Genomic DNA, 25157 nt, shown 5'->3' on the forward strand with positions numbered 1-25157 from the left:
CACCTCCTATATGCTAGATGGAAAACCTGGTGGCATAGTGGCTAAGAGCTGTGGCTACTAACCAAAAGTTCGGCAGTTCAAATCTACCAGCCACTCCTTGGAAACCTTCTGGGGCAGTTCTACTCTGGTATATAGTGTTATGGGTAGGAATCAACGGGAAGACAATGTGTTTGTTTGTTTGTTTGTGGTATATGCTAGACACTATGTTAGTCCTTTATATACAATAAATATCTCATTAGATACTTAATATAAACTCATGAATCAGGCATTTTTGTTACATTTATATCAAAGTGATACATAAACATGGTTCAAATCAAATGGTTCTGAAGGCTTCATAATGAAAACCTACAAGCCTTTGCCCCAGGGCTGTCCGCCCTAGCTTTGTACCCCAGACACAACCATATTTAATTATGTTCTTGTTTGGTTACTTTGGGAGTCACCTCCATCCCTAAATAATACGCTCGTATTGCAATCAGTGGAAACCCTGGTGGCATAGTGGTTAAGTGCTACGGCTGCTAACTGAAGGGTCAGTAGTTCGAATCCACCAGGTGCTCCTTGGAAACTCTATGGGGCAGTTCTGCTCTGTCCTACAGGGTCGCTATGAGTCGGAATCAACTCGATGGCACTGGTTTTTTGTTTGTTTGTTTGTTTGTTTATTGCAATTATTTAGTTCGGGCATTGCCTGTTGGTATCCTGCCATGGTGGGTGAGGATTTACTTCATCCTGCACCTTCGTTTATGCCACCCTCATCTCCCTTTCACCTCTTCATATGGACATACATGTGTTGTTATTTGTAGTTTCTCTACTGGTCAGTCACTGCTATAACTTCAAAAAGTATTCTTGAGTCTCCATTTCTTGTTGATCCAACCACAAACGGTATTTCTTAACTCTTCATTTTGTAAAACACAGTTGTTATTTCTCTCACCCTTTCCTGCCCTGTCATTTCCCCCCTCTACCTTCCAAACTCTATCACCTATACCTTTATTTTAATTAAGTTCGGGTATATAAAATGTTTGATTATTTTGACCAACAGCAGTGGTAGTTTCATAGGGTTATGATCGAGGTTGATAATATTACACTGTATCACATAAACGTTAAGCTTCCATGTCTGTGGGTTGGTTTTTACAATGGAAAACCAATCAATGTTATTCATATTCTTCTATCTGTGTAAATGTGTTTGGGAACAGGGTCACAGTGAAAAAGATTACTTCTTCTTTACTACTGTTCCATCACAAACTAGAAGTCACCTTAGAATGGATTCTCCTTTTGAACAGATCACAATTTCCTTTATCCGGGGACAGAGCTTCTCCGATTTTTTTTTTTTTTAATAATTTTTATTGTGCCTTAAGTGAAAGTTTACAAATCAAGTCAGTCTCTCACATATAAACTTATATACACCTTACTACATACTCCCACTTACTCTCCCCCTAATGAATCAGTCCTCTCCCTCCTTCCAGTCTCTCCTTTCGTGACCGTTTTGCCAGCTTCTAACCCCCTCTACCCTTCCATCTCCCCTCCAGACAGGAGACGCCAACATAGTCTCAAGTGTCCACCTGATGTAGGTAGAGCTCCTCCGATTTTGAAAGACCATACATTTATTAATACTGCTTTAGTACTGGCAAGGCAAGTTTTTAGAACTTTGGAGATAGCTGTGTAGTGAGAAAAAGGAAGAAAGTGGACAGTTATCAAAATGCAAGTATTTATTGAGCAACAATCATGAACACCTATCATGTGCTAGGAGCCCTGGTGGCGCAGTGGTTAAGGGCTCAGCTGCTCGCCAAAAGGTCGGTGGTTTGAATCCACCAACTGTTCTTGGAAACCCTGTGGGACAGTCCCACTCTGTGCCGGACACTGTATGATTGTGTAAAGAATAAATCAGACAAAAATCCTTGTCTTAAAGAGCTGATATTCTATTGGCATATTGTGTGGCTCGTCCGAAAATAAACATCGGAGTAACTGTGTGTCTGTGTGTATTAAAGTCAGACTGGATTCTGCCCACATTCACTGACATTTTAGAGCTATTGATAGCCTCCTGTGAACGTTGACATTTTTTACTGAATGCCGATAAAATGTAAATAACTTTGTTTCTCATCTCTAACACAAGAACAATAATATTCCTATGTGTTACTTGGTGTGAAAAGATTAGTTATGTATACTTCTGGCAATTCCCCAAAATTTTTATTAAATTCCAATTTTATGTAACAGCCCAAAAGTAAATTATCTTTCCAAGGTTGGAAAATTTTTTTCTTCTTACTTTTTTTAGGTCGCCATTTAAGTGTTAGTTTGACAGCTTTTTTAATATTATTTGGTGTTTAGCTGCCACTCCCACATGTGAGGTCAAAGTGTCAACCTTGCGTTGCTAGGTTTGCAGTTTCTTAGGGAGAGAATGGGTTTAAAGGTGAAATAAGTGAGAATAGACAAGCCACATGGTGATTTTCTTCCATGACTTCAAGACACACTGTGTCAACACACACTGGTGTTACCCATTGGAACATAAAACAATGTTGCTTGCTTGATTTACGTGCAGATTTGAGATTGAGTGCTGAAAATCAGTGTATGTGGCCAAATGGAAGCTTGAACAAAATTTTCGGTCGTTTATTTGCTCCTCCTGTAGGAGTTTCCTTTTCATAAAATGCCTTGGGAATACAAGGGTTTTGCTCACTTAAGGCTTATTTATTTGTAACCCAAGTGTCAGCTGGAAGCCATAATCCAAGGGGGAAAAAAAACCCGTTGCCATTAAGTCAATTCCGACTCATACTGACCCTATAGGATAGAGCAGAACTGCCCCACTGGGTTTCCAAGGCTGTAATCGTTACAAAAGCAGACTGCCATATCTTTCTCCTGTGGAGCAGCTGGTGGGTTCCGATTGCCGGCCTTTTGGTTAGCAGCTGAGCACTTCACCACTGAGCCACCTAGGTTCCTTTTGAATGCCACAGTGCCCCTTATCGCTAAGATGTCGGTATTAACCTCTAGAAGATTGTCTCACACGTAGTCAATACTCAGTAAACATGTTTGGACTCAGCGGATGAACAAAATTAACTCAAGCTCACTCATGACATAAAAAAAATAAATCAAATGCCTTTGAAATTTATGTGAATTATCTCTGGGGCTAAAATGTCTGGTTCTAGACTATTCCTTCCAGGGATTAGTGCCAAGTTACTGACTGTATCCCAAAGCACCCATGCCTCCAGGTTCGTATTAGGAGATTTCAGAGGTGAAATGAGGCCCTTTCTTTTATTTTCAAACGCTCTTACCCACTTGAAAATAAAAAAAAAAGAAAAGAAAAGCCATTCAAACAACGCATTGGTGATAGAAGCAGACCTTATTCAAAATTGGAGGAAATTTTATTCATTTTTATGCACAGGAAGTTGGCCATCCATTTGCATAGTCTTCTCAATCTAGACAGACTCCTGGAAGCTTTTTTACAAACAAAATAATTCAACTGAACAAAGTCAGCGGCTTTCTCACCACACCTGTTTACTCTCATTCTTGACTTTTTAAGATTTTATTTTATTTTGCTCTGATTCTGATGCAGGTGTTTTTTAGCAACATTGCCATAGAAGAGTATGGAGTGGGGAAAATTGATGAACAGATGTTGTTCAAGGGCTGGTTATCATGTCAGTCAGAGTGGCTATTGTATTTGCCTCTGATATTTACTGATTGTTGGAATTGCTGAATTTACTGATCCTCTTTAAACTTTAGCCTCCTTATCATGAAATATGATCAATTGTAATATATCATGTACCTCTTAGAGTTGTGAACATCAAATAACATAATGCCTTTAAAATTCATGGAATAGTGTCTAGCACCTAGTTTGGTGACAAAAGGTTTCTTTTGTCAATATGGTGTTATTATTAGAACTACTAGTGACCCTTATGCTTTCAGAAGACTTTGTGATTGTTGACATCCCATCGGTCATCTTCAGAAATTTTGCTCCTATAGAATTTACTGCATTTAGAAGACGTTCTCTCGGAGGGAATTAAGTAGCAAAACTGAAAAAGCTAAACGTGCATGGTGGAGAAAAATGGTACATTAAACATGGTGTCAGGACTAAACTATTTGATTCTCCCTTAGAAATTCTAGTGCTTTGAAGTGGAAATACTTTGAAATTTAGCAACCACAGTACCAGTTGTGACACCTTAAAAAATTTTTTTTTTTTTAAATTTTATGTTCTAGTTGCTTTGGGCAATTTAGTGGTATCAGTCTTACATTAAAATCTGATCACTTATTTAATTTTGCTTTTTTTTTTAAATAAGTAAACTAGCTTTCTCAAATTTCTATTCTCTAGCAGGTCTTTTTATAAAAAAATAGGTATTTTTTGATGGCTGGGAAGCTATCTGTGACACATTTTCACCATGACATTTTTTTTTCTGCTTTACAGAAAGAAATATGGAGAGGGGGGAAAAAAGGAAAAAGGCCCTTTTTACTTGAGTGGTTCTTGTATGACTTTGAACTCAGTGTGTCGGGTGGTTTGACCCATATAAAACCTTACAAAAAGGAACGACTTTTCTGGCAGTCAGGTCAGTGATAACTGTAAATGTGAGCTTCTATTCAACGCATCTTTTCCCTTTGGAAGTGTGTATCCCATGGAGTGCTGCAACTGAGTTATAACTTTTTAAAAATTATTATCTGTTGGGCTTTGGGCTGTGTTGTGAGAGAGTAGAAAATCAGCTCCCTAAAGCCAAGCTTAGAGACATTTCTGCTGTTTATTGTAGCTATATACCATGGTAAGAGAAAATTATTTAAACTTAAAAAGGCCCCACTGAGATGGCCTTTTTTTTTTTTAAATTATAAGAGACAAAGTATTTTGTCACATAGAGGGAAATTACTTGGAATAGGAAACAAAAGGGAAAAATAAACAATCCATCCCTATTAAGAGAACTGTAAATCTTATCGTTGTTGTTAGGTGCCATGAAGTCAGTTCCAACTCACAGCGACCCTATGTACAAGAGAATGAAGCACTGTCTGGTCCTGTACCATCTTCACAGTCATTGTTATGCTTGAGCCCATTCCCATTGTTGCAGCCACTGTGTCAATCCATCTCGTTGAGGGTCTTCTTCCTTTTTGATGATCCTCTACCTTCCCAAGCATGATGTTCTTCTCCAGGAGCTGACTGGTCTCTCCTGTTAACACGTCCAAAGAAAGTGAGACGAGATCTCTCCATCCTTGCTTCCAAGGAGCCCTCTAGCTGTACTTCTTCCAAGACAGATTTGTTCATTCTTCTGGCAGTCCATGTTATCTTCAGTGTCCTTTGCCAACACCATAATTCAAAGGCATCAGCTCTCTTCGGTCTTCCTTAATTCATTGTTCAGCTTTTGCATGCATATGAGGCAGTTGAAAACACCATGGCTTGGGGCCGGCGCACCTTAGTCCTCAAGGTGACATCCTTGCTTTTCCACATTTTAAAGAGGCCTTCTGCAGCAGATTGGCCTATTTCTTGATGGCTGCTTGCTTGCACTGATTGTGGATCCAAGTAAAATGAAATCCTTGACAACTTCAGTCTTTTCTCACTGCATTAGTTTTCTGTGGCTACATAACAAATTACTGGAAATCTAGTGGCTTAAAATAACACACACTTATTTTCTCAAAATTGCTGTGAATCAGGAATCTGGGTCTGACTAAGCTGGGCTCTCTGCTGAGGAGGCTGCAGTCAAGGTGTGTTCTCTGGAGCACAGTATCCTCTTCTCGGATCATGTGGTTGCTGGCAGAATTCAGGTGCTTGCGGTTGTAGGACTGAGTTCCCTGCTGCGTGGCCTTCTCCATGGGCAGCTCACGTCACAGTAGTGAATGCTAACAGGGTGGAGCCAAATACATATGTATGTATGTGTGTGCATACACGTGTGTAACACACACATGTTTATAAAATCTTGTATCATCTCAAGAATGACATCCCATCCTGGTTACCATATTCTTTTGGTTAAAAGGAGTCACAGGTCTTTGTACATTCGAGGAGCGAAGATTTTACAAGGGTATGAACGTGGTCTCCTAGGGTCTGTCTGCCATAGGCGCCGAATTGGGTAAGTGAACTATAATGCATTTATGGAACCATAACCTATAAAATCTTGTAGACTAATGAGCACTGTCTTCGTTATCTAGTACTACCGTAACAAAAAAATACCAAAGTGGGTGTCTTAAAAGAGCAGGAATTTATTTTCTTATTGTTGTGAATTCCAAAAGCCCAAATCAGGGTCTCGTCTGTGGCGGTTCTTTCTGGGAGCCTTTTTCCTAGTTTCTGGTGTCTACTGGCAGCCCTCGAGATTCCTTTGTTTGTAGCTGGGTTCTCACATGGTATCTGTCTTCCTCCTGTGTGTGTGTCTTTGTGTCTGTGTGTCTGGGCTCCTCTTTATCAGTCATCATGCAGAAATTAAGTTTAGGACCCACCATGATACTCAGGTCCAACCTAATTAACATAACAAAAGAAACCCCTATTTCTAAACAAGGTCATATTTATAGGTGTAGGGATTAGGGCTTCCCCATTTCTTCTAAACCAAACACAAAAAGTAAACTCACTGCCGTCAAGTCAATTTTGACTCATAACAACCCTACAGGACAGAAGAGAACTGCCCCATAGGGTTTTCAAGGAGCAGCTGGTGGATCGAACTGCTGACCTTTTGGTTAGCAACTGTAACTTTTAGCCACTGTGCCACCAAGGCTCTTCATTTCTTCCAAGGGGGGACACAATCCAGTTCATAACAGACTCTGAGTACTTGTCATCTGGAGAAAAAAAAAATATATATATATATATATCTCTTTCTATACATATCTGTGTCCATGTCTGGATCTACTTTCTCCTGCATCCCAGCACATTCTTCTCTCCCCCTGCCCTGCCCTGGTTCTCTTATTTTGTATTTCTCACACCATTTACAGTAATGCAAAGTAGGTGTTTTTGTTAGTTACCCTCTAGTTCATTGAGTTCTAAATAAGTGTTTGGTGACTTGGCCTTTAAATCATTTTTAGGCAATTTACCAAAAGCTTCACTAGTCCCTAATATTTTATCAGGCCTCTCACATTTGGGCAAGTGTGATCTTTTAATTAGTGGTCTTGATACTTCCTACCCACCCAACAGAGCCCTGGTGGCGCAGTGGTTATTAGCTCAGCTGCGAACCAAAAGGTCTCCAGTTCGAATCCACTAGTCGCTCCTTGGAAACCCTATGGGGGTGGTTCTGCTCTGTCCTATAGGGTTGCAATGAGTCGGAGTCAACTCGATGACACCTACAACAACTAACAGTAACAACCCACACGAGCATAAAACATTCTGTCAGTGTCATTAAGATATCTATATCTTAATACCCTTTGGTTCTTTCTAACTTATTTATCTTTTCACTAACTCTCACTGTTTTGATGTGTTTTTTGATGCTCATTTTATCCATAATTGCAATCTTGAAACAATATTCAGATTTTAGGATATTTGCATAAGTTTTGAATGTGTTTTGGAAAAAATTGAAGTTCTCTAAACCAAGAGCATTTTTTGAAAATTAAAATAGTCACTACACATGTCACTGATTGAAACATTAAAATTATAAATATGACATGAAATATGGGAAAAAATATATGTTATATTATTACCTAGACCTAGAGTCTAGCTGTTGAAAAATTCTTCTTTCCTGGTTTTGAAATACTAAGTGAAGGCCAAGTAATAAATGGGTTATTTAGTGCTATAATATTCTGGAAATACTGAAGGATATGTATTCCAGGAAATTATTCAGTATTTTTAGAAAATCTTTCTTTGTTAAACCACTAATCGAGCCCAGTTTCCACTGCTGCTCCTGCAGTCTTCTTTTACTGACTAAGATGTCTTATCTGAATTTGGAGGCAAACCTAGAGAGAATTTATCACTTGGTGCTAGGTGTCATGTGAGAGCCGGACAATGAGTAATAAGACAGAAGAAGAATTGATGCCTTTGAAGTACGATGCTGGTGAAGAATACTGAATATACCATGGATTTCCATAAGAACAAACAAATCTGTCTTGGAAGAAGTACAGTCAGAATGATCCTTGGAAGCAAGGATAGCAATACTTCGTCTTATGTACTTTGGACATGTTATCAGGAGGTACCAGCCCCTGGAGGAGGACGTCGTGCTTGGAGAAGGACATCATGCTTGGTAAAGTACAGAGTCAGTGAAAAAGAGGAAGACCCCCAATGGGACGGATTGACACAGTGGCTGCAATAATGGGCTCAAGCATACAACCATTGTGAGGCTGGTGCAGGACCAGGCAGTGTTTCATTCTGTTGTCCGCAGGGTCACAATGACTTGGAATCGACTCAGTGACACCTAACAACAATACTGGGTGGGGGTACTGGGTGTAGGAAAACATATCCCCAATTGAGGGAACAGTGCTAGAGAAGCAACCTGGAATAATCTCCAGTTTATATATTTTTCTGCATTCCAAACGGCAAGTAAAGGCACTTGCTTTGAAAGTGAAAATCAGTTGGAGTGGACTTCCCGTGTGTGTCAGAGTAGAACTGAGCTTCATATGGTTTTTTGGAAGTGGATTATCAGGGCTTTCTTCCAAGTTTCCTCTGGGTGGATTGGAACCTCCAACCTTCTGGTTAGCGGTGGAGTGTGTCAGCCGCACCCCCCAGGGATTAATTTGAAAATGAAGGAAAGCCCCTATTAGGAAGCATCTGTAAATAACCATTTAGGCTAAGGATCTAAAATAATTTACAAAGATTTTGCTGTTGATTTTGCAAGATATATTCTAAAAGGATACTGTGAAATATCATAAAACACTTATCCTCCGTTATAATAGAAAATCTGATGCGGTGTGTCATGACTGTGCTGGTGTGAAGGGGTGAGGGGAGCAGCCAGTTTTGCTGATTATAGAAAGTCCTGGACATACTTACATCATCTGAAAATGTTGCAAACATTCTGTGAAGGATTAAATCCTTTTCTAAAAGGGGTCACACATATTTTTGAATTGCTAATTGGCTCCGAGATTTGTTATACTGTTACTTTTCTATTTAACACACAACTTTTGGGGTGGTTTTTCATGACTTCTCACGCTGAGTCTTTGATTTAAAAAATTCCAATTATCTGGCTGTTGCAACTTCTATTGATATATTAAAAATTGAACCAGCTTATCATTCCTCAGTTTTAAATCATTCCATTAACTTCTTCGGATTAATTAATTTCCCTACTGCCAGTTCATTTAAATGGCTAATTTGTCCCTGTAAATGGCTGGGTTGAGCTATATTTAGCGTTTCACTATGATTTTACCATGTTAAAGAGACAAAAGCAGTTACCAACCACTAGATTAAATTTAACATATGTGCTTATGTTATTTTCTTATCTTTAAGCCAAACTTTAATAGAGTCCCCTTTTGCAATTTTTAAAAAAGTCAGTAGTGATCCTTGATTGGTACAACAAGTACTGTCCATGAATGAGCCGAGCGCCTACGCTGTGTGTAGCCTTATGCTGGTTACTAGGGATATTTGGTGAAAAACATAGTCCTGTTCAAGGAGCTAAAACTCTGAGGTCCCTCCAGATTTTTGTTTGTTTTTGACCAGGGAAGGATTAAAATAATAACTTGTAACATTTAGGGGAAGACTCCAGTAATAAGACTGAGGAAATGAAGATAACATTTAGAGAAATACAGACAAATAAAACGGGAAGTGTACAGCAACATTCAGTGGGGTGGTCATAGCACAAAAGATGGACTAGGAGAATAAGGAGACTAAAGCTGAGTTGCTGCTCCGAGTAGAGTTGGCACTGCTGGCCCAAATACTAGTATAATATAGACTCATGAGCATTTGAATTATTGAAGCCGGCTTTAGTTTTAACATATGAATTTTGGTCCAGAATTCCTAAGTTTTATTCTAGAAATTTTTGCTTAATGGCTGGATTTCACTGATATGTGATGCCTCTCCCATTAATTGAATCTTTTTTTTTTATTGTAAGATTTTAAATAAGCACTTACTATACCAAACCCATGGGCACCAAACTGATGTCAACTCATAGTGACCCTATAGGACAGAGTAGCACTGCCCCATAGGGTTTCCAGGGAGCAGCTGGTGGATTCGAACTGCAGACCTTTTGATTGGCAGTGGAGCTCTTAACTAAATTGTAATTGTGTTTCAGTCTTCCTTACTGCATGGTCACGCTCTGAGGGCAGGTACAATATCTGCTTTCCACTTCTTACGTCTTAGCCCACAGCGCCTGGCAGCTATACGGTATTAGCGAATAAATGGATGGATGGATTGGTTGATGTCTAGAGGGATGAATAGATTAGGAATGTCCCAACGGGACCATGCCCTTTTTAAAATCCTTATTCTAGTGATATGCATACAATAAAACATACAGTGTTTCCTCAGTTTCTACATGTACTCCTCGGTGTCATTGATTACATTCTTCAAGTTGTGTGACTTTTCTTGCTATCTTTTCGAAATTGCCTCAACACCATTAACATATGCTCAATGCATTCTAAGCAAAAATTTCCACTTTCCACTTCCTTCCAGCCCCTGGCAACCACTAATTACTTAGGGTTTCTATATATTTTTATATTTCATATAAACATATGAAATCTTTATTTCATGTAAGTTTTTGCCCTTACGTGTCTGACTTATTTCGCTCGGCATAATGTCCTCTAGGTTTGTTCCTGTTGTGGTATGCATCAAGACTTTCTTCCTCTTCCTCTTCCTAGCTGAGTAATATTCCATGGTAGGTATGTATATACCACATATTGCCTAACCATTCATGTTGATGGGCATTTCGGTTGTTTCCATCTTTTGGCTATGGTGAATAGTGCTGCAGTCAATGAACACTGTGTAGTTAAGACATAAGTCTTAAACAGACAGTTTGTCTCGCTGCTTTCAGGTCCTTTGGGTTCTATTCTTAAAAGGGGAACTAATGACATTTTGGTTAGCAGCCGAGCACTTATTCCTGTGCCATCAGGACTATCTTCTAATAATAGTCCAGGATGTTCTAATACCTGTGTAATGGAGGGCAGGTCCCCAGACTCTGAGAGGGGTGATATTAGTGTGGAAAGAAGGGGATACTCTACCCCCATCCACCATGAAACATTCAGAAATGAATTCACTGTGCTTAATCTCTCTACAAAGCCAGGTGATTAAGGCCACGTTACTGCACACCTTGTTACCATCCTCTTCTGTTCTTCATGTGCTCTGTGCTCCTGCCAGACTTCAACCACTTGCTCTTCTCTATGGGTTTCACCTTTTCTTCCCACCCAGGCCTTTCCCCACACTTCCCTGATCTTGAAGTGCTCTTCTTCAGCTCAATCTCGGAATGTCTAGAGACTACTCATTTTTTTAGATAGCCAGTGTAAACACCGTCAGGATTTCTTTGATTTTCTCAGTGAGTTGAACTCTCTTTCCCATGGCCCTTAGTAATTCTAACGAGCTATAATTATCACGTTCAGTTTTGCAGATTACTGGGAACTCTGATTTTTGTTTCCATCACTGGTTTGAAAAGTTAACATTAACATTTTCGACATGTAAGGTAGCCTGGGGCAGTGTTTAAATGTTACTTTGCCTTTACTGAAATATGTTAGAAACCTAGTATCTAGTTGTTTATAGTTCCTGCGTGATTTGGCCTCTTTACCCTTACCCTATCCCTGCACTCACGCTCACCACTGCAGCCACATTGGTGTTTTGTCAACTCAACCATTAACAATTTGCCAGTAGCCTTCCTACCTCTTGGACACGATCAGCCCATGCTGTATGCTCTACCTAGGAATTCTTCCCCTGGCTAACTCCCATTCGTCATACACATAGCATCTTAAATTCTGCTTCTGCATCATAACCTAGCCAAACCAAACCAAACCTATGGCCATTGAGACAATTCCAACTCATAGCGATCCTATGTGACAGAGTAGAACTGCCCTGTAGGGTTTCCAAGGAACTGCTGGTGCAGTCGAACTGCTGATCTTTTGGTTAGCGGCTGAGTTCTTAACCACTGTGTCACCAGGGCTCCTTCACCCTAGCCCAAACCCCTAATTAAGTTACGCCTTTCTTGTTTTTCTCTTTCATATCATCTTATTCTTGACTTTCATACTATTTTCTACGAATTTTGTCTATACACATACTTGTGTGTTAATGTGTTAAAGAAATCTCATGTCCTGTTTGCCTACTTTATGCAAGGAATGACCTTAAAATGTTACACACTTGTCACAAAAATCAGTTGAAAAGGAATTCTTTATCTCCATTCATTGAAGAACACTGTAAGATGTCTAGTTTATAACCTAAGGCGATCCTTACTGTCTTTTCCTTACTGCCTTCTGGTTCCACAAAGCAGGGGATCACCTCTTGCTTGGAATGGCCCAGTCCGCAGAGCATTGCAGTATCTCTGCCTCCACAGTTCTTAAATATAAACTAAATTGCCTTTCAGGTTTTTATTTCATTTTCTTCTCCTTTGCTTTGCCTAGCCTACTGGAATTTCCCCCAGCAAAGGGCTCGGGAACCTCTCAGAAAGGCTTCTTCTTCCTCGTGTGTGTCCTGGTCCAGGTGCTTTGGGACTTGTTCTCTCTGCTCATGCTTCAGATTCTGCAGCAAATCCAGCTGGGGCCATGGGCTCCGAAAGACTTTTACTGGAGAGGAAGTGCCATAGATGGGATGCAGAGACAGACAGGGGTGGCAGACAAAGGAAGATGGCTGTCACGCTTTCAGGTCATTCCCGATTCCTTAATTGCCAATCATTGCCGCTACACTGTGATCTCCACGAGGCAGGGAACATGTCTGTTTTGTTCTCCAGTACATACCTTAGTGGAGCCTTGGTGGCACAGTGGTTAAGAGCTCAGCTGCTAACCAGAAAGTCAGTAGTTCGAATCCACCGGCCATTCCTTGGAAACCCTATGGGGTAGTTCTACTCTGTCCTGTAGGGTTGCTATGAGTCGGTATCGACTCAGTGGCAATGGGTTTAGTGTTTTTTTCTTTTTTATATACCCTAGCACAGTGCTTGGCTCATAGTAGGTGCTCAGTGTTCTCCGTTGAGTGAATAAAGGAAAGAATAATCCTGAAGAGTGCCTGATGACCAAGTGTAGTACTAAACTGAAGACACTAGAGGGAGATCAGAGAAGGACTAACAAAAATCAGGAATCGGCTGTTTTCTAGGATGGAAGTTAAATTTTACTTCTCTCTCTCTTGTCTTAAATTAAAAATATACATGTCATGTGAAACCTGAATTGAATCTGACACAAAAGCTTTCTCTGTTTTTAATGTAGGTCGTGATGGTGCCTACCATCGGCCGAAAAATAGGTAAGACTTGATAGACGTTCTAAGAAGTACATATCTATTTGGCAAGAAAGCTCATGAAATTTCCCTACATCATTAATCGGATTGGATAGAATTAACACTGCTAATAGTAATCTGAAATGGCAAATGATAGGTAGAGGAAGGAAGGCTGGAAGAAAAACATTTTGTTTGAAAGAAATTGTAGAGCATGTAAGAAAGTGGTGTATATTCAATGAAAGTTTCCATGTGTGTGTTCTTTCAAATAGTCATGAATTTAGTTTATGACATCTGTAGGAGAAGTAAGAGATTATTCATTTATAAGCAGAATGAAGTTAAAAGTGAAGCTCTGGGACAGACTGCTTATGCCGGAAACCAGATATCCAGGGCTTACTATCCGCTTGACCTTGAACAATAACCTCTCTAGGCCTTGCTGTGCCATCTGTAAAATGGGAATAATAATAGCATGTATGGCATTGGAGTTTGGTGAGGATTAAATGAAAGAATGCATATAAAATACCTAACTCAGGGACTGGCACGTACACAGTAAGAATTCAACGTGCATGTTAGTTCTGACGTGAATTAGGTAAAGGTGTGTATGTTAATATGCCCAGGTTACTAACATTTGCTTGCTTTAGCCATTTCCTCTTTTTGGGCTCCCTTTTTATGAATGTTATGCTAGAAATTTTTTCTTAGGTTGTTACTCAAAATATTTGAGGCCTTGAGTGTTTTCTGTGGAGGAGAGCTCTTCTGTTATTTAAGTCATCCCACAGGGAGCTGGTTCACCTGGTGAAATAGAAAGATAAGGCTCCAGCAGTGGTTTATAGAGCAGCCCTGGACTGAGAATTATTTCAAATTTGTATGGAAAGATGCTGATGGAAGTGCTCTGTATTGAAAGTGTCCGAGCATTTTAAGTTTCAGCTGCGTTCACACTGCAGTTCTTAGCAAATCCTTTTTTATGTTGGCTTTTTTTTTTTTTTTTTTAACTCTTGGCTTCAGTATTGTGGGATCTGGCAGAGGCTGTGATAAGCAAATGGCCAGGAGCTATCCTGACAGAGCCTGATGACCTTGAGCCAGAAGTAAGGAAAAAGCTGAGAGAACAAGTTACACAGGATTGGAGGACGGCTTAAAAAAAAAGAAAAGCTTTTTCTTTTTTTTCTCACCTTGCCTGAATTAGAGTATTCTCTTTCCTCCAGATAAATAGAGGACTGCTGGAAGTGCATTTTCAGATGCCGGAATAAAAAATTAGGTTGACTCTTATAAAAGATGATAGGAAAGTCCTCAGTGGGCACAAAAGCCTTAATGTTTTAAAAAATGAATTCTTATATGAACTTTAAAAATTAAAGATATCCATTAGATATGCATATATCATTTTGAAAAGAATGTCATGTTTTCTGTCTAAATTTGAAAAGAAGTATTACTTCAAAGATCGAGGAATCCATATAGTAATTAAGAGTAAGTCAGCCTAGAAATAGACTCTAGTGCCTTAACAGGAGCCCTGGTGGTCCAGTGGTTAAGTGATACGGCTGCTAACCAAAAGTTCAGCAGTTCTAATCCACCAGCCACTCCTTGGAAACCCTGTGGGGCAGTTTTACTCTGTCCTATAGGGTCACTATAAGTCAGAATAGGCTCAAAGGCAGCGAGTTTGTTTTTGGTTTCAGTGCCTTAATGTCTTCTAACCTAGCTACAAAGAACACGGTGATGGACCTTGTCTATTGTTTCCACTTACATTAAATCACAGTAAAGAAAAAAAAAAAAAAAAGACCTACAAAAGCACCTATTCAATGAATCAAATTAATCATTTAACAATTTCTAAGTTGGAAGTCACGCTGAAACAAATGAGAAAGGAATTAATTTGGAACTACTAGAAAAATGACATGTAGCCAGTATTGGATTCAGTCCAATTTAAAATCAGAACAACTTTTATGTTACACCATCTGCCTCACAAAGAGTCTTAAAGAACTTGAATACAACAGTCTTTAGAGATTCATAAATGAGGAAAGCTGTTTAATTATGTTGGTTCTTATCCAGGGATAGAATTAGTAGTTAGTAATTGTTGAAAAGATAAATGTGCCATGTTATGTACTCAAGTTTATCCATCTAAACTGCTCTCCTCTACAGAATTTCACAGTAGCCCTGCAACTTGTCTTTTATGCCCGTTTAATAGATGAGCAAATTGAGGCTCAGAGAACACAAGCAACTGGGCCATACTCATACTCATCCAATAAAAAGAACGGAGCTGGGGTTGAAACCCATGATTCTCAACTGTTGATTTTAGATATCACATCACCTTAACAAACAGAATAGGTAAGAAACATGAAACAGAAATAATCCCGGTGTGCCAAATTTTCATATTCCGCTTACAAGTTAAGGTGAGGGAGATATAAGGTAGATGACATACCCTGATGAAAGTGGCTCATACATGTACAGGCATCTTTGTAGAGTTTCTAACCTTTTTTTTTTTTTAGTTTACGGATAAGATATGCACATTTTCATATTTTAATTGTCCATTCACTTTATTCTTCTGAAGCTCCTCTGTTTACAGACTGTAACTTATTCATCTTGGTAGACCCAGGTCTTACACACTGCCTACTCAATGAATGAATGATTTACCTAAGGGGGAAAAAGGAATCTTTAAAGAGAAAACAAATTTAAAAAAAAAAAGAAGCCAAGGCCCTGGTGCCAGAAAAATAGTAGCGATATACTTGCATAAAGATTTTATTGGAGCTGATCATTTTAAGAAAAAAGAAGGTTCTACAAGAGATGGCATAGTTGAGTGATAAGACATTATTGAGATATATCTAGCTGTTGGCTGCATAATCTTGAGGGATGAAAACCTTCACTTTGTAGAACATTCATTAATTTGTTAACCCTTTAACATGTGCAAAACACTATGACTGGTGTAAAATGCCAAATTAGACATCATCCTTGATGGTATGAGGCTACAGGAGACACCCAAGCAGATGAATGAATGAATACAAGTATTAAGTGTTAAGGCAACCTTTACACTAGGTACAGAAGGAGCACAATCTATCATGGGCTAGCCAGTGGCTTGACTGGTTTCCGGGGGTAGTGGTAGGGCAATGGAAAGAATAAGGATTGGAGCTGATCTCTCCTATATCCTCAATTCTTCCATTCAACTGTGAGACAAGTAGCCTAGATTGTCAAAAATGATAGCTGTTTCATGTTTTTGTTCTGCTGTTAGTATTCTCTGTCTCTACTTCTGAATAAGAAAAGAAGCCATGAAAAGTTAGTTCCTATATGCACTGTTGTTAGGTGCCATTGAGTCAGTTCTGACTTCTAGCAACCCTGCATACAACGGAATGAAACACTGCCTGGTCCTGCGCCATCCTCACAATCATTGCTATGTTTGAGCCCATTGTTGTAGCCACTGTGTCAGTCTATCTCGTTGAGGGTTTTCCTCTTTTTTGCTGACCCTCTAGTTGACCAAGCATGATGTCCTTCTCCAGGGACTGGTCCCTCCTGATAACATGTCTAAAGTATGTGAGATGAAGTCTTGCCATCTTTGCTTCTAAGGAGCACTATGGCTGTACTTCTTCCAAGTCAGGTTTGTTCATTCTTCTGGCATAATATGAACTACCCTGTAATATAAACTAGGTCTTGAAATTAAGCCAGCATGTAGCTTGTAGAAAAGCATCTAAAGGGAGGGAAGGGGATCATTCTGAGACAAAGAATCAGAAGCAAGAAAGAACACTACACGTTTGAAGGAGATGTAGTACTTAGTAGAGCTGAGATGAAAGGGACAACAGGTAAACCCAATTGAAGTTGTGAAATAATGTTTATGGCTTGCAAGGGTGGGCTTGATTTTTACATGCTCTTAATGGTCAAGATGGCGATTAGGACGCATTTTAGGAAATTGCTAATATTTGAATTTGGTAAAAATGTGAAAATAATTGTTTTCAGCTTATTCTGAATATAGCAGAGCACATTTGTATGTCTGGATAAATCTGCATACTCTTTCGGGATTTGACATTTTGCTTGTAAAAACATTGAAATCTATGTAAATGAGTGATCACATCAAAATGTGCTCTCACTTCTGGATATGCTTGAGACATTCTAAAATTCGCCTTCAGTTTTTTCTCTTTCTTTTACTCTTGACACTCAATTTGTTAACAACCCTGCAGATCATGCTTGTACAAGTTCGTGAGGAAACGATCTTCAAAACGTGGCATAATAGAGGAGGAAATACTTCCCAGCTCATTCTAAAACGCCGGTATTTGCTGAAACCAAAGTCAGACAAAGGCATTGCAAGAAAAGTAATCTAAAATCTAACATCTCTTATGAATATACACATTAAAATATTCAACAAAATACTAGCAAACCAAATCCAGAAACATATAAAAAGGATTGTATACCATGACCAAGTGGGGTTTCTCCCAGCGATGAAAAGTTGGTTCCACAAATGAAAATAAATTAATATTATGCATCATATTATTTGAATAAATTGAATTAATAGAATAGAATAATAGAATTAATGCAGAGAAGATATTTAACAAAATCCAACACCCTTTTGTGATAAAAACTCTTAACAAACTAGGAAGAGAAGGGATCTTCCTCAACATGATAAAGGGCATCTATGAAAAACCCACAGAAAACATTATATTTCGTGGTGAAATACAGAAAACTTTCAAGGTCAAGAACAAGGCAAGGATATATACTCTCACCACTTCTCTTCAGCATTGCTCTTGAGGTTGTACCCAGGGCAATTAGGCAAGAAAATGTAATAAAAGGCTTTGTTATTAGAAATAAAAAAGTAAAACTATCTCTATTCTCAGATGACAGTTATCTTGTATATAGAAATTTCTGCAGGACACATACACACACATATACACACAAAGACATAGAACTAATAAATAGATTCAGAAAATTTATGGGATACGAGATTAGGATGCAAAAATCAATGGCATTTCTCTAAACTACCAATGAACAATCCAAAAATAAATGTAAGAGAACAGTTACATTCACAGTAGTGTCAAAAAGAAAATAATCAGGCGTAGATTTAACAAAAGAAATACGAGATTTGTACACTGAAACTACCAACAATGATTGAAAGAAATTTAAGACCTACATGTATAGAAAAAATATTAATGGATTGTAAGACTTCATATTGTTTAAGTTGGGAATCCTCTTTATAGAGGATTATAGGTGCAAGGCAATTGGTCTCTAAATGCCAGATGACTTTTCTGCATAGATTGACAAAATGATTCCAAAATTCATACGATTTCTCAAAGGACCTAAAATAGCCGAAACAATCTTGAAAAAGAATAAAATTGGAGTACTCATACTTACAGTTTCAAAATTACTGCAAAGTTAATCAAGAGAGCCTGGGCCTGGCATTAGTGTAGACATATGGATCTACAGAATGGAATTGAGAGTACAGAAATAAACCCTTACAATAACGGTCAGTGTTTTTTCAGCAAGGGTGCCAAGACAATGAGGAAACAATAGTGTTTTCAACAAGTGGTCCTGGGAAAAATAAATATCAACATGCAAAAAAGTGAAGTTGGACCTATGCCTCCTTCCGTACACAAAAATTAACTCAAAACGGATCATGGACCTAAATGTAACATCTAAAATGTTAAAGCTCTTAGAGGAAAATGTAGAAGTAAACCTTCATCACCTTGAATAGGTAATGGTCTTTAGATATAAGACCAAGATCACAAGTGACAAAAGAAGAAGTAGATAAACTGTACTACATCCAAATTAAAAGCTGTGCTTCAAAGGACGTCATCAAGAAAGTGAAAAGACAGCGCACAGAATGGAAGACAATATTTGCAAGTCATCTATTTAATAAAGAACTCTTCTCCAGAATATATTAAGTATTCTTACAACTGGACAAGAAGAAGGCATACCTTTATTTATAAAATAAGCAAAGGGGTTGAATGGACAGTTCTCCAAAGAAACTATACAAATGGCGTATAAGCACGTTGAAGATGCTCATCGTCATTACTCATTAAGGAAATGCAAATCAAAACTACAACAAGATACCACCTTACACCCAGTGTTGTTGTTTTGGAACCCTGGTGGAGCAGTGGAGAAGAACTCAGCTGCTAACCAAAAGGTCAGCAGTTAAATTCACCAGCCGCTCCTTGGAAACTCAGCAGCAGTTCTACTCTGTCCTACAGAGCTGCCGTGCATCGGAACTGACTTGAGGGAACCTAACAACAACAATGCTGTCGTTGTTAGGTGCTGTTGAGTCAGTTCCGATTCACAGCGATTCTGCACACAACAGATGGAAACACTATCTGGACCTGCGATATCCTCACAAATATTAGACCCACTAAAACAAAACAAAACAAAACAAAAAAACCCAAACATGTTGCCGTAGATCCTGACCCATAGTGACCCAATAGAACAGAGTAGAACTGTCCCATAGGGCTTCCAAGGAGCAGCTGGTGGATTCAAACTGCTGACCTCTTGGTTAGCAGCCGTAGCTCTTAGCCACTGCACCACCAAAGCTCCGTTAAAGGCTAAAATCAAAAAGTCAGGGAAGGTTCAATCATAAAAAGAAATGGAGTTCTGACAGATGCCCTGAGAAGAATGACCCTTGAAAACATGCTGAGTGAAATAATTTAGACACAGAAGGACAAACATTGTATAATCCCACTTACGTGAAATATCTAGGATAAGTAAATGCATACAGACAAATGTTTATTAGTAGTTTGCAGGAACTGAGGGAAGGAAGAAATGAGGAGTTATGGCTTAAGGGATCTGAGTTTCCGTTCGAGGTGATGAAAAACATCTGGAAATGGATAGTGGCGATGGTTCTACGTACAACACGGTGAGCATAGTTAATGTCACTGAATTAGGTACCTCAAAATGGTTGAAATAGCAAATGTTTTGTCATTATGTCTTACCCCGATATTTCTTATATCAATAACAACTGTTTGCAAGAATACTGAGGAATTGGAGACCTCATATGTTGCTAAGGAGCCCTGGTGGCACAGGGGTTTAAGCACTGGCTGCCAACCAAAAGATCTGCGGTTAGAACCTACCAGGTGCTCCATGGGAGAAAGATTTGGCAGCCAGGTAAAGATTATAGTCTTGGAAACCCTATGGGGCAGCTCTCCTCTGTCCTATAGGGTCGCTATGAATTGGAATTGACTCGAAGGCCTACCATTGCTGGTGGAAATTGGAAAATAGTTCAGCCACTTTAGAAAACAGGTTAGGAGCTCCTCAAAAAATTAAACATGGCATTACTACCACTCTTCTCCTAAGTATTTAGCCAAGACAATTGAAAAGACATGCCCACACAAAAATCTTGATACATTCATAGCAGCGTATTTATAATAGCTAAAAATACCAATTGAGATGTTTCAACAAACAGATTCAGTGCTGGAAGTGCTCACTTGTCTATGCCAAAAAATTTGGAAGACGGCTGCATGGCCAACCGACTGGAAGAGATCCATGTTTATGCCTATTCCAAAGAAAGGTGATCTAACTGAATGCATAAATTATCAGGCAATATCATTGATATCACATGCAAGTAAACTTTTGCTGAAGATCATTCAAAAGCAGGTGCAGCAATACATAGGGAACTGCAGAAATTCAAGCTGGATTCAGAAAAGGATTTGGAACCAGGGATATCATTGCTGATGTCAGATGGATCCTCGCTGAAAGCAGAGAATACCAGAAAGATGTCTACCTGTGTTTTATTGACTGTGCAAAGGCATTCGACTGTGTGGATCATAACAAATTATGGATAACACTGTGAAGAATGGGAATTCCAGAACATTTAATTATGCTCACGAGGAGTCTACATAGATCAAGAGGCAGTTGTTTGAACGGAACAAGGGAATACTGTGTGGTTTAAAGTCAGGGAAGATGTGTGTCAGGGTTGTATCCTTTCATCATACTTATTCAGTCTGTATGCTGAACAAATAATCTGAGAAGCTGCACTATATGAAGAAGAACGGGGCATCAGGATTGGAGGAAGACTCATTAACAACCTGCGATATGCAGATGACACAACCTTGGTTGCTGAAAGTGAAGGGGACTTGAAGAACTTGCTGATGAAGGTCGAAGACCACAGCCTTCAGTATGGATTACACCGCAACATAAAGAGAACAAAAATCCTCACAACTGGACCAATGAGCAACATCATGCTAAATGGAGAAAAGATTGAAGTTGTCAAGGATTTCATATTACTTGGGTCCACAGTCACACCCATGGAAGCAGCAGACAGGAAATCAACAGATGCATTGCACTGGCAAATCTGCTGCAAGAGACTTCTTTAAAGTGTTCAAAAGCAAAGATGTTACCTTGAGGACTAAGGTGCGCCTGACCCAAGCCATGGTGTTTTTAATTGCCTCATACGCATGTGAAAGCTGGAGAATGAATAGGGAACACTGAAGCAGAATTGATGCCTTTGAATTTTGGTGCTAGTGAAGAATATCGACTATACCATGGACTGCCAAAGGATTGAGGAAATCTATCTTGGAAGAAGTATGGCCAGAATGTGTCTTAGAAGTGAGGATGACAAGATTTCGTCTCACATACTTTGGGCGTGTTATCAAGAGAGACCAGTCCCTGGAGAAGGACATCATGCTTGGCAAAGCAGAGGGTCCTGTGAAAATGAGGAAGCCCCTCCATGAGATGGATTAACACAGTGGCTGCAGTATTGGACTCAAGCATAACAATGTTTATGAAGATGGCGCTGGACTGGGCAGTGTTTCATTCTGTTGTACATAGAGTTGCTATGAGTCGGAACCGACCTGACGGCACCTAACAAGAGCAGCAACAGAAAGGGAATCACACAGCAGTCCATGGTCTGATGAATCGATAAACAAGATGTAATTTATAAGCACAATGGAATGTTATTTGGCCGTTAAAAGGAATGAAGTATGGCTAAGTTCTGCAACATAGATGGATCGTGGAAACATCATGCGAAGTGAGAGAAGGCAGACACCTGCATGATTCCACGTGTATGAAATGTCCGGAATAGGCAAAGTCACTGAGAATAAAGTACATCAGCGGTTCGACTTGACGGCATTGGTTTTTCTTGGGTGGTTGCTGGAGGCATTCAGATTGTCCAGGGTTTCCAGACAACTTCATCTACCACTATTTGCTTCCATACTGAACAATCTATCATTTTAAAAATAAAACATGTACTTTTCCTCTTTTCTGACTGGTTTATAACGTTCTACAGTTTGTCCTCCCTTATCCATGTCCCTTGCTCAATTCAAAGATAGTCCTTTATATTTCTAATTTGGTTGAATTGCACCATCTTTAGTGCTCCCCTAGCACTACGTAAAGATCCCTGGTGGTGCAACGGTTAAGCCCTCGGCCGCTAACTGAAAGGTTGGCAGTTCGAACTCACCAGCAGCTCTGTGGGAGAAAGATTTGGTGTTCTGCTTCCATAAAGATTACAGCCAAGAAAACCTTATGGGTCAGTTCTACTCTGTGACATGGGGCTGAAATGAGTTGAAATTGACTTTGCGGCACCTAACAACAACGTCATGAACAGTTGTGTTTTGTATTTAGCGGATGGTTTTCGTGTTTGTCTCACTTCCCCCAGGAAAGTGTAAGTTACCTGAAGGTGAGATCCATGCCTTTTTGCTCTTTTTCCTATTCAGGTTATCCTTTAAAAAAGGTCCTGCCCAGAGCTACGGCTGCTAACCAAAAGGTCGGCAGTTCGAATCCACCAGGCGTTCCTTGGAAACTCTATGGGGCAGTTCTCCTCTGTCCTATAGTTTCGCTATGAGTCGAACTCGACACGACAGCAATGAGTTGGTTTTTGGTTTTTTATTAAATTGAGTATTCGAGTAGTAACATTTTCTTTTCTTTTTTAGATGAAGGTTTACAGGGTGAACTAGCTTCTCACTAAACAATTAGTACACATATTGTTTTGTCACATTGGTTACCAACCCTATAACATGTCAACGCTCTCCCTTCTCGACCTTGGGTTACCTACTACCAGCATTCCTGTCCCCTATCTACCTTCTAGTCCCTGCCTCTGGGCTGGTGTGCCCCTTTAGTCTCGTTTTGTTTTATGGGCCTGTCTAATCTTTGCCTGAAGGGTGAGCCTCAGGAGTGACTTCATTACTGAGCTAAAAGGGTGTCCGGGGCCATACTCTTGGGGTTTCTCCAGTTTTGAATAGTAACGTTTTCAAGTAAACATTGAATGTGGAATAGACGTTAAGAAGAAAACCTGTACACTTTGTCAACATTTTATGTCAAAGGAACAAAATGAGGCAGCAGTCGTTCAGAAACAACGTGGAAGGTTGTGAAGTAGGTGCAGCCAGCCTTTGTCATGAAGATTCTCGTTTCCTGACTCTTACAACGTAAGCTTTTTATACTTGGAAAAGCAGTGCGTGGCGTCACCTTCATTTTCTCTTTGAACCCAGTCTTAGGCATTTGGTGATGGGTCATGTAATGGCTTAGAACATGAAGCTTGGGTAGCTCTCCCTTTTTCCATTGTTCTTCCATCAACCAGCCTCTCAGTAAGTTAAACTGGAGATTTTCCTCAGGGCCTCTGCAGCTCTGTGTAGCTCCAGGGAGCTATGAAGTTCCCTGTGTGGGGTTTGAATTCCTTCCTTACTACTCTAGGCAGATTGTTGTATTGTTTTGGGAATTATTTATTGTTTTGAGAGGATTATCAGAATCCACCAGTAACACAATGCAAGGAAAAATGGAGAAAGAAAGAGCTGTTAGGACCTAGTCATTTGTTACCTTACACCGTAATAGGATACGGAAGGACAAGAAAATGTCAGCATAAACATGAAGTATTATTTTAAAGTGAGTTTATTATTGATAGAAACGTTACTACTGTTGTATCTTAACTGTACATAATATATCAACAATTTTATCAATGTGTTGATTAGATAACCATGTGCTAGGCATGAGGATTCAAAGATAAATAAGACTAAACATGTGCTCATAGTTTGTAGTTCAGTGGAGTTAAGAAATCTAAAACTTGCAATACACAAAAGGGATATTACAATACAATGTAATAGACTGAATTAATTGAGTGCGCACGCACACACACACACACACACAAAACTAAACCCATTGCTGTTGAGTGGATTCTGAGTTATAGCGACCCTATAGGACACAGTAGAACTGCCCCATAGGGTTTCGAAGGTGTGGCTGGTAGACTCAAGCTGCTGACCTTTTTGGTTTGCAGTCAAATTCTTAGCCATTGCGAAGTCTTATCTCCCTCTTTCAAACTTTCTTGGCGTATATTTTTTTTCTTCCTTTGCGTACATGTGGTACCTTCGCTTTTAGGATTTAGGTCTAGGGCACTGTTTCTCTGATTGGCACACCATTCATCATGCCCTTATTCACACCCATGGTTAATATCTTTAAATTATTGATTCCAGATGTCCATTGTCAATTCAGATGTCCCTTCTAAGAGCAACATGAATCCAAATAACCCACCGCCTACTGGAACACTTCCATGAAAGTTCAAGAGACAACTAAAACTGACCACCTCTGAAAATGAGCACATCCTGATGTCAGCAGCCCTTTATCAGTTTCCCAAATTGTACAAGGCAGACGATGCATTCTTGTCTTTTTCAGTCCCTAGAGCCCACCCACAGCCCCAATAAATCAATCCAAATTTTTTTTTAATATCCATCTCCTAAATAGATTATGAAACTACCTAATTTTCTCCTTTTTTATTTTATTTATTAAATTTGAAATAGAACACATACATAAAAGTGTAAAGTTTAGTTTTCTCTTTTGAAATTCTTATTAATTTTTATTACATTAATGTGCTCTTCTTTGTGTTGTCTTTCATTATTACATTTTTGAGATTTATCCATTATTGTGTAGCTCCATTTCACTAACTTTTATTGTTGAACAGTATACATTTGCTTAACATATCAGAATGTAGCCATTCCACTTGCAGGGGGCATTTGTGTTGTTTCCCACTTGAAGTTATTACAAAAATGACACTTACGAACATTCTTTTATAGATGTTCTGATCTCTTTAGGCATACATTTCTCTGAA

The 25157-nt window shown here is 39.3% G+C and overlaps 1 protein-coding gene across 4 annotated transcripts in view; it reads left to right on the forward strand.

Moving 5' to 3' along the window:
• MYO16 (myosin XVI) overlaps nt 1-25157 on the forward strand; it is a 733911-nt gene that overhangs the window by 99624 nt on the left and 609130 nt on the right. The gene's annotated exons all lie outside the window — the stretch shown is intronic.

Source organism: Elephas maximus, chromosome 23, assembly GCF_024166365.1.
Source record: "Elephas maximus indicus isolate mEleMax1 chromosome 23, mEleMax1 primary haplotype, whole genome shotgun sequence".
In the NCBI taxonomy this organism is placed as follows: domain Eukaryota; kingdom Metazoa; phylum Chordata; class Mammalia; order Proboscidea; family Elephantidae; genus Elephas; species Elephas maximus.